Consider the following 16,148-nt stretch of genomic DNA (forward strand, 5'->3'; position numbering starts at 1 on the left):
AGAGGGTGGGTATGTAGATCATACAAGGTTTTGCAGGTGCTAGAAAGAGCTTCTGATTGCATTCTAAGAGATTCTGAGGAAACCACTGGATGATTTTGAGCAGGGAACGACATAATTTGACCCTCATTCTAGCTGCTGAGATCTCGGAGGCAGGGCAAGGACAGAGCAGGGAAACCAGGCAGATGCTATTGCAATAATCCAGGCAAACGATGAAGGTGGCTCCAAGCCCAATAGGAGCTGGAGAGGTGCTGAGAGGAGAACAGTTGGATTAAGAATATATTCTGGGCTTCCCCGGTGGCGCAGTGGTTGAGAGTCCGCCTGCCGATGCAGACAGATGTGGAGTTTGGAAGAAAGAGGGGCATCAAGATGACTGTTAGACAACAGGCCTGAACAGCTGGGGGCTGGATCTGACATGTATTGAAATAGGACGACGAGGGGAGAAGCAGGTTGGTACTGCGCAAGGTCAAGAGTTTGGTTTCGGACACATGAAGTTTAAGATGCCTACCAGACATCCAAGGGAAGATGTTAAATAGACAACTAGATGTAAGAACCTGGTGATAGATGCAAAATGGACACATAACAAGTCCCCTTTGCCCCCATCCCCACATACAGTGGTCTGAGATAGGAAAGGAAAGAAGCAGCACACAGTTGTGGACCCTTAGCCCACAATAGGATCCAGAAGATTCTTGGTAGGTTTTCAGAAGAAACTGTGGACAAATTGAAACTTCGGGTTCAGAATCAACAAACTTAGAAAATCTGGCTTTGAGGAGTCCAGAGTAAATAGGACAGGAAAAGCCAAAAGACACTGGCTACTGAGAATAGACCTTGCAGAACTGAGAACCCTAGGTGCGGAGGACCCCCACCCCGTGCTGCCCCCCCCAGCTCCCCTGGGACCTTACCGTGTGCTCCCCTCTCTTCCTCCTACTGAGGGAAGAGCATTCCTCTGTCCTCTGCAGCCGTAGGGTGAGACTCTGTGGCCAGCAGATACCTAAGATGTCCTCTATGATTTATGTCTTTTTCCTGTATATTCATCTAACCACACTATCTTTTTCTTCTCTTTGTTTTTCCTCAGAATTTTTGGATCATCCTTTTTTTTTTACGCCATAAATATTTTTTGAATCCATACATTCTGGTATATACTCACCTTTGTGCAAAATCCATGCAGAAGTACAAAAACATATAAACGTTGGAGATGTGTATACATAACAGCAGTAGAAAAACACTGTTTAAAGGAAGCTTCAAACTAAGTGCAGCAGGATTTTTTTTCATTAATTCATTCATTCATTTATTTTTGGCTGTGTTGGGTCTTCGCTGCTACGCGCGGGCTTTCTCTAGTTGTGGTGAGCGGGGGCTACTCTTCATTGTGGTGCACGGGCTTCTTGTGGCAGTGGCTTCTCTTGTTGCGGAGCACTGGCTCTAGGCATGCCGGCTTCAGTAGTTGTGGCACGTGGGCTCAGTAGTTGTGGTGCACGGGCTTAGTTGCTCCGTGGCATGTGGGATCTTCCCAGACCAGAGCTGGAACCCGTGTCCCCTGCATTGGCAGGCGGATTCTTAACTACTGCGCCACCAGGGAAGCCCCAGAAGGATTTTTAGAAGAGGAAAGATTCCCGGCTGGGTTGGTCTGGGCAGATTTCTCAGAGGGGGAGCCATGTGAGCTGGGCATTAAAAATATGAGTGGATTTCCCTTCAGAGAAGATCCTCGTGAGGGAATCCTTTATATTAGGAGACTTTATACTAACATTCCCCAGCCTTTTAAATTCCTGCTTTCTTGGCTGAAGGGTAGGGCAATAGAAAAAATGTTGTTTAGGGTACACAATGGCAACTAGTAGATAAATAAGTCCTGGAGATCTAACACACAGTATAGTGAATATAGACAACAGTATTATGTTATAATCATCAAGATGGCTGAGACTAGATCTCAATTATTTTCCACCACAAAAAACAAATGGTAATTGTGTGACGTGATAGACACGGCTAACCATGGCTGCAACAGCAATCATATTACAATATATAAATGTATCAAAGCAATGCATTGTACATCTTAAATGTACACAGTGTTTTATGTCAAATACATTTCCATTTAAATAAATAAAGTCATGCTTTCTATCAATAAACATAAAAAAGCCATATCCTCATTTAATATTATGTGAATCTCAAAATAAATTAAATATCAACCCTTAAAACAAATTGAAGCCATGAAATAAAACAAAGACCTTAAAGTAAATCCTAACCTCCAAACTCACTCTCTCTCTGCTCCCCCTGCCACCCAGTTCTTATTAAGGGAACAAATAATATGAAGGTGATCCTCTCCAAAGCCAGACTATGAACTAAGCCTCCCTCATCCCTCCTTCTCACTTCCCCACAGCATTACAAGCACTTACACACACACACACACACACACACACACAATTTCAGGCAATGCAGTGAAAGCAATTGGGAGAGAGGGGGCAGAGCTCACTTTGCTCCTGGCAGGAAGAAGAGTTCCAGAAAAACTGACAGGCAGAGTTTGTATTTTCTTGCTCAAATTCAAGCTGAATTTACCTAAAACTAATAACTTGGCAAGAGTACCTCTAGAGACAACCTCTTTCCCCCATTAAGCATGGAAAGAGTTTGAAGAATAGGAAATAAATAACATTTGCTGTAAGGAAAGCAGACACGTGTAAAGAAAGGTGCCTGATTTTATCAGAAGTGCAAAACAGCCTCTGCTGGGTCTAGATTGGTTAGTGAAGCGCTAGCAGGCCACACAATCAAAGGGACTTTTATATGAAACACTGAAAGGAGGCCCCGCTGCGACAAGCATCAGTCCGGGAGCAAACAGAGGCCAACAGAACTTCTTCAAACCAGAGGAAGGAAGGCAGCCCCCAGCCTGGCTCTCATGCCAAAGCCCACTGATCACGGCCTCCTCTCACTACAAAGTGAAACAAGGAGCATTAGAACTCCACCACCCAGATAAATACCGGGCTCATTTGTGTGTCTAATGGTTAACACGAGGTGCAGATGCCATGGGTCATATGGGTTAATTCAGAAAGAAAACACACGCAACCATACCATTAATCATTGACTCAAAATCTTAACTCCCACGATAGGTGCAATTCTTAGACATTCTTCTGAAAAACAGTAATAAAGAAGAGTGGTGCTAGATTGAGTTCCTAGAAGCTTTTTAATCAGAAAAGATTGCCTGTGCCGTAGATTTAACGTTGGCCATCAAGCTTCGAGGCTGAAATAAGCTCACTGGCCTGATACAGTTCCCTGAAACCCTGTATTCAGTAGTGCCGTAAGTTGGCATTGCATGGCACAAAGGGAGCAGATTCAAACTGTTGCAAAGAAAGTTCACAGAAGTTCAACCTTGAACTTGGCAGGCCAAGGCAGGACACGTTGGCAGCTCCACAGATTTGGATTTCAATTCCCTAAATCTGCCCTCAGGATTCTAATCTCCAGAGAATGGGTTGGCAACAAGAAGGCTCCTCTGGGATTGATTTAATAGCTCCTATACCTTCTTTACAATTTTGCAGGGTATTGTACCAGGGAAGAAAAGACGGTTCCACGGAAGTAAATCAAGTCTCATGTGGTTTGACATTTTCTGCTAACCTTATAAAGCTCTCCCCGTAACCCCGTTAATTTTGGGAGCATGTGTGAGGAACCTTAGGAAGAGCTGGTTTGGGGGATGTAACTGGGTGAAACATAGTTTCCTGGGTTTTTTTCAAAAGCTCAAATCACCTTTGCCTCCAGGCCTCAAAACACAAAGGAAAGACAGCCTTTAAAGAAGAGAGAGAGATGGGACTTCCCTGGTGGCGCAGTGGTTAAGAATCCACCTGCCAGTGCAGGGGACACAGGTTCGAGCCCTGGTCTGGGAAGATCCCACATGCCGTGGTCCAACTAAGCCAGTGCACCACAACTACTGAGCCTGTGCTCTAGAGCCCATGTACCACAACTACTGAGCCCACATGCCACAACTACTTCAGCCTGTGCACCTACAGCCCGTGCTCCACAACAAGAGAAGCCACCACAATGAGAAGCCTGCGTACCTCAACGGAGAGTTAGCCCCCGCGCATTGCAACTAGAGAAAGCCCGCAGCAACGAACGCCTAATGCAGCCAAAAATAAATAAATAAAAATTTTAAAATGTAGTAGTAATATTATTTTTTAAAAAGAGAGAGAAAGGGTGGGATTGGGGAATATTTTTGAGGAAGTGGTATCAATCTGCCACACCTGAATAGGTGCCGAGTAAATAGTGGAGTATCTAAGCACAGGGGCTGGTCATTTCTTCCAGGACCTGAGAGCTCTTTCTAATCACCTGATGAAAAACAATGTTGGCTCCATGTTTCCAACAGAGTAAAATCTAAGATTTTCTACTCTTTGATTCTTATTTCACTTTCTAGTCTTTTCTCCCACTACATCTTCCTTCCCCAGTTTTTCTCAACACTACCCACCCATACCCACCATCACTATAACCCTCCCACCTCCCTGCTCCCACCTTCCTGTCCACCAGCAAGCACTTTCCCAACACCACACACACGCGCACTCAAGCACACACACACACACACACTCACACGCACATGCACTTCATTTCGAGCATTTACTGAGAACCTCCAGTGTGTCAGATGCTGAGCTAAAATCCTCCCAACAAACCTACGAGGTAGGTCCTTTTCCCCCCAGTTTTACTGAGATATAATTGATGTATAACATTGTATCAGTTTAAGGTGTACCACACAATGACTTGATATATGTATATATTGTGAAATGATCACCACAATGAGTTTAATTAACATCCATCTCACAGTTACACTTTTTTCTTGGGATGAGAGCTTTTAAGATCTATTCTCTTAGCAACTTTCAAGTGTACAATACAGCATTATTAACAATAGTCACTATGCTGTACATTACATCCCCAGGACTTACTTACCTTATGACTGGAAATTTGTACCTCTTGGGTAGCTACTTTCTAATATCCCCACATTATAGGTGAAAAACCAGAGTCTCAGAGAGATAGTGATTTGCCTAAGATCACACACCTGGTAAGGATTATAGAAATGGAGGTAGAACCCAGGTTTCCTGACTCCTGAGAAAATCATTACCCTCTACTCTCATCCCCCAACTCTCACAAATCTGCCTGCTCAAATATAATGTTTTAATTTTTTTTATAAATCCATCACACTGAGATGGCTTCCCCATACCCGCCATCCCTCTCCTACATTCCCTTTGTATTTTGATTTACCCTCTAATGGGACATAACAAAGTCAATTTTTTGTCAAAGTTAGTATATATCTGCCTCCCTAAGGATATTAAGCACAGACGAAGATTAATGCATTCATGGGTCCCTAACAATGCCTGCCATCATATGCTCTGCACACAGCAAATGCTTAAAAATATGTGTTGACTCTACTAGAAGAAAAGAAGTCCTAAACCTCTTCAACAATGTGAGCATGCCAACGGAGACTGGGAAAACCGCACTCTGCATTTTATTTTGTTTTAGGTATTTTTCCTTATTCTTGAGCAACAGCCAGCACAGCTAATGATCAATACCCCAAACAACTCTGCTTAATCTGGGATCAACCGGAAGGGTCTGGGAAAACTTCTGGGAGCCCAGCAAGCCCAGTGTGGAGATGGATGGCAAACTCCAGGAAGTCTCTGTGTCTTTACTTTGTGTCTCCTCTCCAACTCTTCCTTTTCATTTTGTTTGTTTTTGTAATCCAGAACATCAGCAAATACACTTCATAAGGTCAATCATTCCATCAATAACTGAGGCCTAGCCATGAGACAATTTCCCACCCAATGAACTTTATTCAACTAAACTCACTGTCGTGGCAGAAAAACACCCTCAAAAATAGCACAGTGGAGAAAAAGCAAACAAATGTAATAAATACATATACCAATAAATCTATCTTACAAAGGGTAGAAAGCAAACTAGAGGAAGAGAGGCAGAGAACTTATGTCAGAAGACTGGGTAGCATAAAGTTAGTAGTATAGGCTTTTGGATCAAAGCTCTATCACTTTTTTTTTTTTTTTTTTGCGGTATGCGGACCTGTCACTGCTGTGGCCTCTCCCGTTGCAGAGCACAGGCTCCGGACGCAGAGGCTCAGCGGCCATGGCTCACGGGCCCAGCCGCTCCGCGGCATGTGGGATCTTCCCGGACCAGGGCACGAACCCGCGTCCCCTGCATCGGCAGGCAGACTCCCAACCACTGCGCCACCAGGGAAGCCCAGCTCTATCACTTTTTAACATTGGAACCTTGGATGAGATATTTAATTTCTCTATGCCTCAGTTCCCTCCTTTTAAAAATAGAGAAAATACCAACTCCAATCTGATAGACTTTTGTGAGGATGAAATATGTTATTACATGCAAAGTGCTTAGAAGAGTGTCTGCCACATAGTAAGCTTTCAACGATGCTATCATGATTATGGCCAAAATTCTACAAGAGTTGTGTCTATGAAATCTGAGAAAAGCACAGGTCTTTGAGTTAGAAGACACGATTTACATTCCATCTCTGCCACTGAACAAGCTGTGTGACCTTGGGGCAGTCTTATCATCTCTCTGAGTTTTCATTTCTTCATCCGCACTTGGACTTAGAGCTCTCAAGTCCTACTCTATTCCTGGGAAAAGGAAGGGCACTTCCTTGACAGTCTCCCTCCTCTCCTTCAATTCTCCCCCTGGGCTCCGGGTCATTTTGTAGTGATATAAGTTGTCCTCTTGGATATGGTGCAGGTGCCAGGTGTAATGTCATCACTCTTTGGTCAGTTCTCACTGGCGGATCCATTTGCCTGAAGCAGATTCACTGGCCATTGTCAGAACTGATTTTACCCAATGACAAAGCATAGCTCCCTCACCTCCTTAGCCAGTATTCAGCTTGGGAATCTAAGTGTAAACACCTATCACCCAATGGCTCTGGAGCCTCTTTGCTAGGACCTATAATCCTAAGGTTAACAAATACCTTTCAAACTGAGATTGTGAACCAAAACCAGAAGAAGCTTGAAAATAAAAATATCTAATCGTGTAAACATTTTAATACATTTGTGAGCCAAAAGGTGCCATAAATAAAATTAGTAGAAAAATAATAGATTTGGGATAAAATGTAATACACACGACAAACCGAAGATTAGCATGTATAATATAAAAAGAACATTTACAAATTGGCACCAAAAAAAAAGGGACAACTCAAGAGAAATACACAGAAGATAGTAAATAGAAAATTCAGGAAAAGAGCTAATCCACATAGCAAAATTATTTAGCTCAGTTATGGTTAGGGAAATGCAAATGTATGCAACAATGAGATAGCACTTTACTCCCATTATATGCCAAAAGGTTTTTAAATTGAAAACATCAAGTGACTATGGGATGGAATAAAAACTATGGGGTGGGGTGAAGAGGGTATTCTCCTCATTGAATACTGCTGACTGAAACGTAAATTGTGACAGCCTTTTGGGAAACAATCTGACAGTGTCTATTAAAATTTAATAAATATCACATACCCTTCTACCCTTCAGTTCCACTCCTGGGAATCTATCCCACAAACATAAAACCACCAGTACAAAGGACAAGTTTACAAGGATAGTTACCGTAGCCTTGTTTGTTGTGACACACCTGGAAATAATGCCCAGCGGTAGGGGAACTGTCCAATAACTTATGCATACCCACACAAAAGGAGATTTTTAGAACAATTTAAAAAAGGAATGAGAGCTCGATCAGTTGGTTTAAAGGATTTCCAGGATGCATACTGAATAAAAAAACACAAGAGTGTATAATATGTTATTCTTGTAGAGTAGATAATAGCAAATCTTCATTTGTATGAATCATATACATCGTCCTTTGTATGATTACACGTGCATGGAGAAAAATCTAGAAGAATACACCCTGGGCTATACGTGTTACTTGGTGGAGGCTGAGGTCCATGGTTGATAAACAAGAAGAGATAAGGAAGAGCTCAGGAGAGGAGAGTCAAGCACAAAATGACAAGAAAAAAAAGACTCTTGGATATATTCACATTTATGAAAAATTATATGTGTATGTGTGTATAAAGAAACTAACTTTTTTTTTTCTTTTGCGGTACGCGGGCCTCTCACCGTTGTGGCCTCTCCCCTTGCGGAGCACAGGCTCTGGACGCACAGGCTCAGCGGCCATGGCTCACGGGCCCAGCCGCTCCGCGGCATGTGGGATCTTCCCGGACCGGGGCATGAACCCGTGTCCCCTGCATCAGCAGGGGACTTTCAACCACTGCGCCACCAGGGAAGCCCAGAAACTAACTTTTGATTATTGAAAAGTTTAATTGGAAAAGGAAGGGACAGCCTCTGACCATTTTTGTCTCATCATCAGGGAGATGCCTGCCCTGTTAGCCTGGTCTAGGACAAGGCCCTCATGTGTGTGGGTGTGGGTGTGGGTGTGGGTGTGAAAGGGAGAGAGAGAGAGAGAGAGAAGAAGGAGGAGGAGAAGCACCCAGAACTTCTCAAAGCAGTGAGGGAGGAGTTTGCTTTACACTCACCTCTCCTCTTCTTCCTTCCCTCTCCCTGTATTCCACTCCCCTGCCTTTCCACAGTGAAGAAACAGAGAAAATGTGCATGTAATAACATCTGTTAGTGAGGCAGTGAGGGACCAACAATGTCAGCAAGAAAAAGCGTTCTTCAGAGTTACAATCTGAAGTATATGAAGTCACTGTAGAAGGTACACAAGACCCATGGTTCAGTTGCAGACCCTGGAATTTGAAGCCAGAAACCTGGGGCAAAAGACATAGAAGACCTGGGGAAGAAAAGTGGGAAACAGTAAACTGGAGTGACTTCTATTTCTATCAGTAGAGCAGACTAGACACCCAGAGCAACCCTCCTACTGAAAACACCTAACATGCTAATATAACATTAACAAATATACCTTTATAGACGTATCACTGAGCTGGTAAGAAAAGGACTTCTCATAGGCCAGAAATAAAGTAAAAGTAAGAATTTAGGTAGGTGGGACTTCCCTGGTGGTGCAGTGGTTAAGAATCCGCCTGCCAATGCAGGGGACACGGGTGCGAGCCCTGGTCCAGGAAGATTTCCACATGCCAAGGAGCAATTAAGCCTGTGCGCCACAACCACTGAGCCTGTGCTCTAGAGCCCGTGAGCCACAACTACTGAAGCCCGCGCACCTAAAGCCCGTGCTCTGCAACAAGAGAAGCCACCGCAGTGAGAAGCCCGCACACCACAACGAAGAGTAGGCCCCGCTCGCCGCAACTAGAGAAAGCCCACGCACAGCAACAAAGACCCAACACAGCCCAAAATAAATTAATTAATTAAAAAAAAAAAAGAATTTAGATAGGTAATTCACTTTGCTCTTGGGGGCTTAAGCCAAACCCTGGTGTCACTGAACTTTTGTTTTGACAGTGAGAACTCAAAAGCTAGGTTTCATGCAAGAAAAGAAGCACAGGAAGTCCCCCCTCTTGTGGATCCAAGAACTTACAGGCCAAACTGTCAGTATTAGGGTATACTAGAAATAAACTCACACCACAAAATCAGAAATAATATTAAAAGTAGGAAATAATAAAGTTAAATATAAACATACAACAGTGAAGGTCAATAAATCAGGCCTTTTGAAAAGTGCAATAAAGTTGACAAGCCTCAGACAATACTGTTCAAAAAAATATCATTAAAAAAAATTATGATATGAATGGAAAAGTAACCTTCAGTTGCTGCAGGTATTAAAAAGATAGAATATATAAATAGATTTGTGCCCCAAATTGTAAACAGGTGAAAATGAAAAAAATTTAGAAAATATAAAATACTAAAATGTTATCTAAAAGAGGAAAAAAAATGATTTTATAGAAAATTTAAAATTAAATCGCATAGATAAAAAAATCTTCCCACAAAGTAAACATATCATTCCAGTGTTAGATAAATTCTTCCACAGAATAGAAAAACAGATAAGTCTTTCCATTTTATGAGGTTGGCATAACCCATACCAACCACCAAGGACAGTTTGGAAAAGGAAAACTATAAGACAAATTTACTCATGAACATGGATACAAAAGCCTAAACAGAACATCAGCAAACTGAATCCACCAATAAATAATAAAAAAGACAATACAATAGGGTAAATTGACTACATTCACAGATCAAAAGGAAAAACATCTCATGATCATCTTAATAGATGCAGAAAGATGTTCAATGAAATTCAACATCTATCATGATAAGAAAATGTAAGTAAACTAGGAAAAGAAAAAAGCAGTATTCTTAAAGCTTACCACAAGCACAAATGGTGAATGCACAAAACTCAACGGCCAGGAGTCATTTCCTTCAAGATCAGGACCATGACGACAATCTTCACTATTACCACCTCCATTCGGCATCACCCAGGAGATCCTGGCCAGCACAAGAAAACAGAAAAAAACACAGAAGAGAAATTATCTCCTGCAAAGTTGACTTTCTGTAAAAACAGGTGACAAGAGAGGGGGGAGTTTTGAAATATCTTCTGCATGCTATGTAAATTCAAGTCCTGCTAACTGTAAGACATTGCACAAAACATGGCATTTTTGGAGAGACATGCATAGAAGGCCCACATGCCCAGCCAATATTACAGGTGAACTAAGGAGTAGTACTGGGGAATGCGAAAGGCTATTGGAAATCTTATAGCACATCCAGCCTTAATGAATCACCACACACAGTAGGACCAAGTCAGTTCTGAGTGAAGGAACAACAGAGCTCTTATTTTTCACTGTTCTCCCAGCAGCCACAGCCTGCCTGCATGCAGTTTAGAGCTCAGTAAAGACCCATTGGACTACCTAGTCTATGTAGAGATTCCTCTCCTGGCCACACACACGCAAACAGTTGCTAGAAACAAACAACAAGAAAGAAACACCCTTGTGCAACGTATCTGTTTTCGTGGATATCTGTCTGAGATATTCCCAGCATCTCCCTGAGGTTTAAGCATTTCTATCCAAAATCACAGGATTCCATCAGAGGAGCAAAGAGTTGGGAGAAGAGACCCCTTTGGCCATAAAACAATTATGAGCCTTTCATGGTAAATGAGATAATGCAAATAAAATTGCTTTTTAAGTTTCAAACAGTATGCCTTTATCAGTCTTATTTTTGTAACAGTATTTATTCCTTGTCAGTGTCTACTTCAAAATAGAACCTCCCCTTACTCCTTCCAAGTTAGTTTTTATCGTTCATCTAAAAAATGTTTGCAATTTCTAAAGTTTCTCAATTTTCACAGTCTTCAGACTCTGAACTAAGCAAGGCTTTCTGTGATAATTAGGTTCTCAACTCTGGGGGATTTTGGTACTTCTGACAGCTTAAATTCTGGGGCAGCTTGAATTTCCTTCCTCTTTCTCTTCCACATTTTGCTTCCTTGATTTTTGTGTTTGGGGAAATTTTTTCTTCTCTTCTCCCTGAGTCCTAAGTCATAGTCTCTCACTGTTTAAAAAAAAAAAAATCTTACCATTCTCACCACGGCCATCACCCTCACATTCCCTTTCTGGTTCTATTTCCCACAGTCCTTGTAGCATCCCAAGGATAATGACGGAAAGCACGCTGGACCAGAGTCAGCAGACCAAGCTTTCGCTGCAATCTCTCTTCCAGGTGTGGAGAGAAAAAGTTGGGTTGGGTATGAAAGGTCCTGGGTTAAAGTCCTAGCTCTGACAGTTACCAGTTTATCTCATCTTGGGCAGGACATGTTCCCTCTGGGGGCCTCAGTTTCCTCAAAGATAAAGGAAATGTTGGTTTACAGCAGGGATTCTAGAGCCCAGCAGCAAATGTAAATGATGGAAACTGACTGTGTGGGAGGAAAGTTTCCAGAAGGCAGTAGGGAGCGGTGGGGATGCAGAGATCTGCAGGCACAGGACCCCCTGCCGTGAGGACCTCCTACTCAACTACAGCAAGTCAACTCAACTACCATAGCACTTCGAGCTCTGTGCTGTCAGTCTTCTGATTTCTTAAGAGATCCCTAATATGTGGATTTTTATTTGAACTCTGTTGATTCTTTTCCTTCCAGTTTTTTTGACATATAATTGACATACAGCACTGTATAAGTTTGTGTACAAAATAATGATTTGACTTGTGTACATCACGAAATGATTATCACAGTAAGTTTAGCGAACATCCATCATCTCATACAGATACAAAATTACAGAAAGAGAAAAAAATTTTTGCTCGTGCCGGGAACTCTTATGATCTACTGTCTCAACAACTTTCATATATAATGCACAGCAATGTTAGTTATATCTATCATGTTGCACAGTACAGCCCTAGTACTTATTTATCTTATAACAAAAGTCTGTACCTCTTGACTACCTTCATCCAGTTCCCCGCCCCCCCAGCCCCTGCCTCTGGTAACCACAAATCTGACCTCTTTTTCTATGAAGCTGTTTATTTGTTTTTGAAGTACAACTGACCTACAACACTATGTTAGTTCCTGGTACACAACATAGTGATTTGATATTTCTACACGTTGCAAACTGATCACGATAAGTCTAGGTACAATATGGCACCATACAAAGATAGTACATAGTTCTCGACTATACTCCCCACACTGTACATTTCATATTTGTGGCTCATTTATTTTGCAACTGGAAGTTTGTACCTCTTAACCTCCCTCACCTATTTCTTTCTTCCCCCAACCTCTCTCCCCTCTGGCAACCACCTGTTTTTTCTCTGTATCTGTAAATCTGTTCTGTTTTGCTATGCTTGTTCATTTGCTTTGTTTTTTAGATTCCACGTATAAGTGAAATAGTACAGTATGTGTCTTTCTCTGTCTGACTTATTTCACTTTGCCGTGTTGTCACAGATGGGAAGATTTCATTCTTTTATATATATATATATCTCACATCTTCTTTACCCATTCATCTACTGGTCGGCACTTGGGTTGCTTCCATACCTTGGCTATCATAAATACTGCTGCAGTGATCGTAGGGGTGCATATATCTTCTCAAATTACTGCTTTCATTGTCTTCAGGTAAATACCTAGGAGTGGAATTGCTGGATCATATGGTTAGTTCTATTTTTAATTTTTTGAGAACCCTCCATACTGTTCTCCATAGTGGCTGCACCAATTTACAATCGTACCAACAATGCATGAGGATTCCCTTTTCTCCACACCCTCACCAACACTTGTTATTTGTGGTCTTTTTGATGATAGCCATTCTGACAGGTGTAAGGTGATATCTCATTGTGGTTTTGATTTGCATTTCCCTGCTGATTAGTGATGTTGAGCATCTTTCCAAGTGCCTGTTGACCATCTGTATGTCTTCTTTGGAAGAATACGTTGTTTTTTTATTGTTTGCTCAAATTTTTGTAAACCATCATGGGTCTTTTTTGAGTAAACTCCTAGAGTCTAATTTGTATGATCCTAAGAATATGCCTGGTTGTTCTGCTGCTCTGGAATTTTCAGAGAACCTTCCACAATCCTCCCTCCAGTTTTCCTGAAAGTTCTTGATGGCTTGTATTGGGGTACCTCAGCCTCTGAGGCTTTGCTGCAGATCTGGGGAGTGACACCTCTTCTTGAGGGGAGAAATATAGTGGAGCTAGAATTTCCTCACAGAGACAGGATTCTCCTAATTCTGATGTCTTGGCTTAGAGTAAGAAAAGACGGGCTGGCTATTGAAAGTTCTGCATCTAGAACAGTCTTCCTCCCACGCACGACCTCTTTTTAGAAGTGGAGTGTACTTTCTTTTTCCCTTATCTGAAGTGAAAGGATTTCTGGAGTGTGAACATCCTCACCATTCTATCTACCCTTGTAGATGCTGGAATTCTCGGTCTTTCCCTACTCCATTCTCTCACCCATCGCTTATCCTGCCCACACTGCTCTAAGTCATACATCTCACCACCAGGGAACCAACCAGCCAATGTCCAGTAAGTCTGACTATCCCCACTTCCCTCAGGGCCCTCTCACACTTGGTTCCTGAGGCCCCCAAAGGCCCTCCCCTGGCCAGCATCTCTTAGCCACTGATGCTCTCTTTATCCTTACAGCAGCTCATTTGACAACACTGACTGACTTTCCTACACATCAGATTCCTCCGGAGCCACAGCCTGCAAGGAGATAACAGAACCAAATGGCTAAGAGCCCAAGCTCTAAATACAGAAATACCTGCATTGGAAACAATGAGGGAAAAAAAAAAAAAATCCTCCAGCTGCCATTTACTGGCTTGTGATCTCAGTCAAGTTGTTTCAAGTATCTAAGCCTCAACTGCCTCACCTGTGGAATGGATGTAAAATTAAATCTTAATGTTATAATTATGTGTTAATTTTACGTGTCTTTTATGTGTCTTGCCGGGGCCATGGTGCCCAGATACGTGGTCAAACACCATTCTGGATATTTCTGTGCGGGTGTTTTGGGATGAGATTAACGTTTAAATGGGTAGAGTTAGAGTAAAGAAGATTGCCCTCCACATGTGGGTGGGCCTGTCCAGTCAGGGAAAGGCCTGAACAGAACAAAAAGACTCACCTCCTTTGAGCAAGAGTTACTTCTGCTAGTAGGTGGCCTTCGGACTTCAACAGTGACCTCTACTCTTCCCAAGTCCCCAGCCTGCTAGTCCCCCCTGCAGATTCTGGACGTGTCAACCTCCCATAAAGCCATGAGCCAATCCTTAAAATCTCTCTCTCTCTCTCTCCCTCTCTCGATAGGTAGATGATAGATAGATAGATAGATAGGTGATAGATAGATCTAGATATACTGTATATAGTAGGTACAGATAAACTATATGTGTTATATATCTATATCTGTATCTTTCTATAACACACACACATTCTATTGTCTTTTTTCTCTGGAGAACCCTGACTGATATAATCCCTCATTGGGTTCCTGTAAGGATTACATGAGATAAAGTTTATAAAAGGCCAACCACATGCCTGGTACATACCAATCTCCGACCAAAAGGTAAAAAGAGACAAATGATTCCAGCTGAGCCCAGTGCCCCTGGATGCTGGCACCGTCTCACCAGTAATGCTGCTGTCTGCTACCCAGGTTGCAGGTGGATGCAGGACCCATGTATAGGCTGGAGGAGGATGGAACGACGGCCACCCTTTCCACAGTATCCTGGGAGCAAAGTCAACTATTTCAGAGCCATGGGCTCAGGTGTCCCTGTGGGGTACCTGCAGGTTTGGGGACCTTGTTGGCCACCTTTAGTTCCTTCTAAAACTGGGAAAGCCCGAGTCAGCTTACTCAAAGGCCCCCAGGAGTTAGACCAGCCTAGAGAGATGGACCACTAACCCAGAGGTCTGAACCCTAAACCCTCTCAAGATACTCAGACTCGCTGACCAGGCTACCATCAGGCCAAAGGTACAAACTCTCACAGGATGTGCTAAAAGGAAGCAAGGAAGACAGAAATACATTTTCTGAAAGGTGAGCCCTCTACAGTCTAACTACCTTTTATTTACTTAAATTCTAGAAACCTGGCCCTGCTGGGGCTTCAGCCAGACCAAAGGCAGCCTCCCTGCATCCACAGCTTTGCTCCCTCCACCACAGGCCCTGTTGAAGGGGAAGAATCTCGAAAACATCCCCCCTCCCCTGACAAGCTGCTTCCTGGGAGCGGTAGCTCTGGGTTTCTGCCCTGATCATTCTTTTTTTTTTTTTTTTTTAACATCTTTATTGGAGTATAACTGCTTTACAATGGTGTGTTAGTTTCTGCTTTATAACAAAGTGAATCAGTTATACATATACATATGTTCCCATATCTCTTCCCTCTTGCATCTCCCTCTCTCCCATCCTCCCTATCCCACCCCTCTAGGTGGTCACAAACCACCCAGCTGATCTCCCTGTGCTATGCGGCTGCTTCCCGATCATTCTTCTGCTTGAACAACCTCTGCTTTTACAAACAGACCCCGGCCGCTCTGAAGTCCTTTCTGTGCTGGAGCTCCTCCCAGGCCACTGCATTGTTTTCATTTCCTGTGCTTCTGAACTTCTTTGTCATAATATTATCTTACAGCCCTGGCGCCGGTGGTCAGCAGGCAGGGTGATAGGCCATCCTTTGGCATCAGTGGAAATGTTTCATTCAGCCTCTAATCGCAGTCCCTCTGAGGGGCCCTTTGGTAGCTGTGTTGCTAGTTAGGAGTGAATGTCACAGGAATGCGAGGCCTGACTTTGCATGCAGTAGATATTTTCCAGATAGGCTGTCCCATGTTGAAACTGATTTGTGGGGACTCCTGTGACCCAGCAAGGAACTGGAAAGTGGGAGTGTGCCACCCGGAGAGGTG

General features: G+C 42.9%; 1 protein-coding gene across 3 annotated transcripts in view; it reads right to left on the reverse strand.

Moving 5' to 3' along the window:
* The window catches only part of TBC1D1 (TBC1 domain family member 1), a 353,465-nt gene that overhangs the window by 59,706 nt on the left and 277,611 nt on the right, over positions 1 to 16,148 (reverse strand). For 2 of the 3 annotated variants that reach the window (XR_003001308.1, XR_003001307.1), the window contains exon 22: positions 10,205 to 10,322. The gene's annotated coding sequence lies outside the window, so the exon portion shown is untranslated. Of the gene's footprint in view, positions 1 to 8,709; positions 8,728 to 10,204; positions 10,323 to 16,148 lie in introns of those variants that run through there. The other variant, XR_003001309.1, reaches the window with a different exon arrangement.

This window comes from Neophocaena asiaeorientalis, unplaced genomic scaffold (genome assembly GCF_003031525.2).
Source record: "Neophocaena asiaeorientalis asiaeorientalis breed wild unplaced genomic scaffold, Neophocaena_asiaeorientalis_V1.1 scaffold39, whole genome shotgun sequence".
Taxonomy (NCBI): domain Eukaryota; kingdom Metazoa; phylum Chordata; class Mammalia; order Artiodactyla; family Phocoenidae; genus Neophocaena; species Neophocaena asiaeorientalis.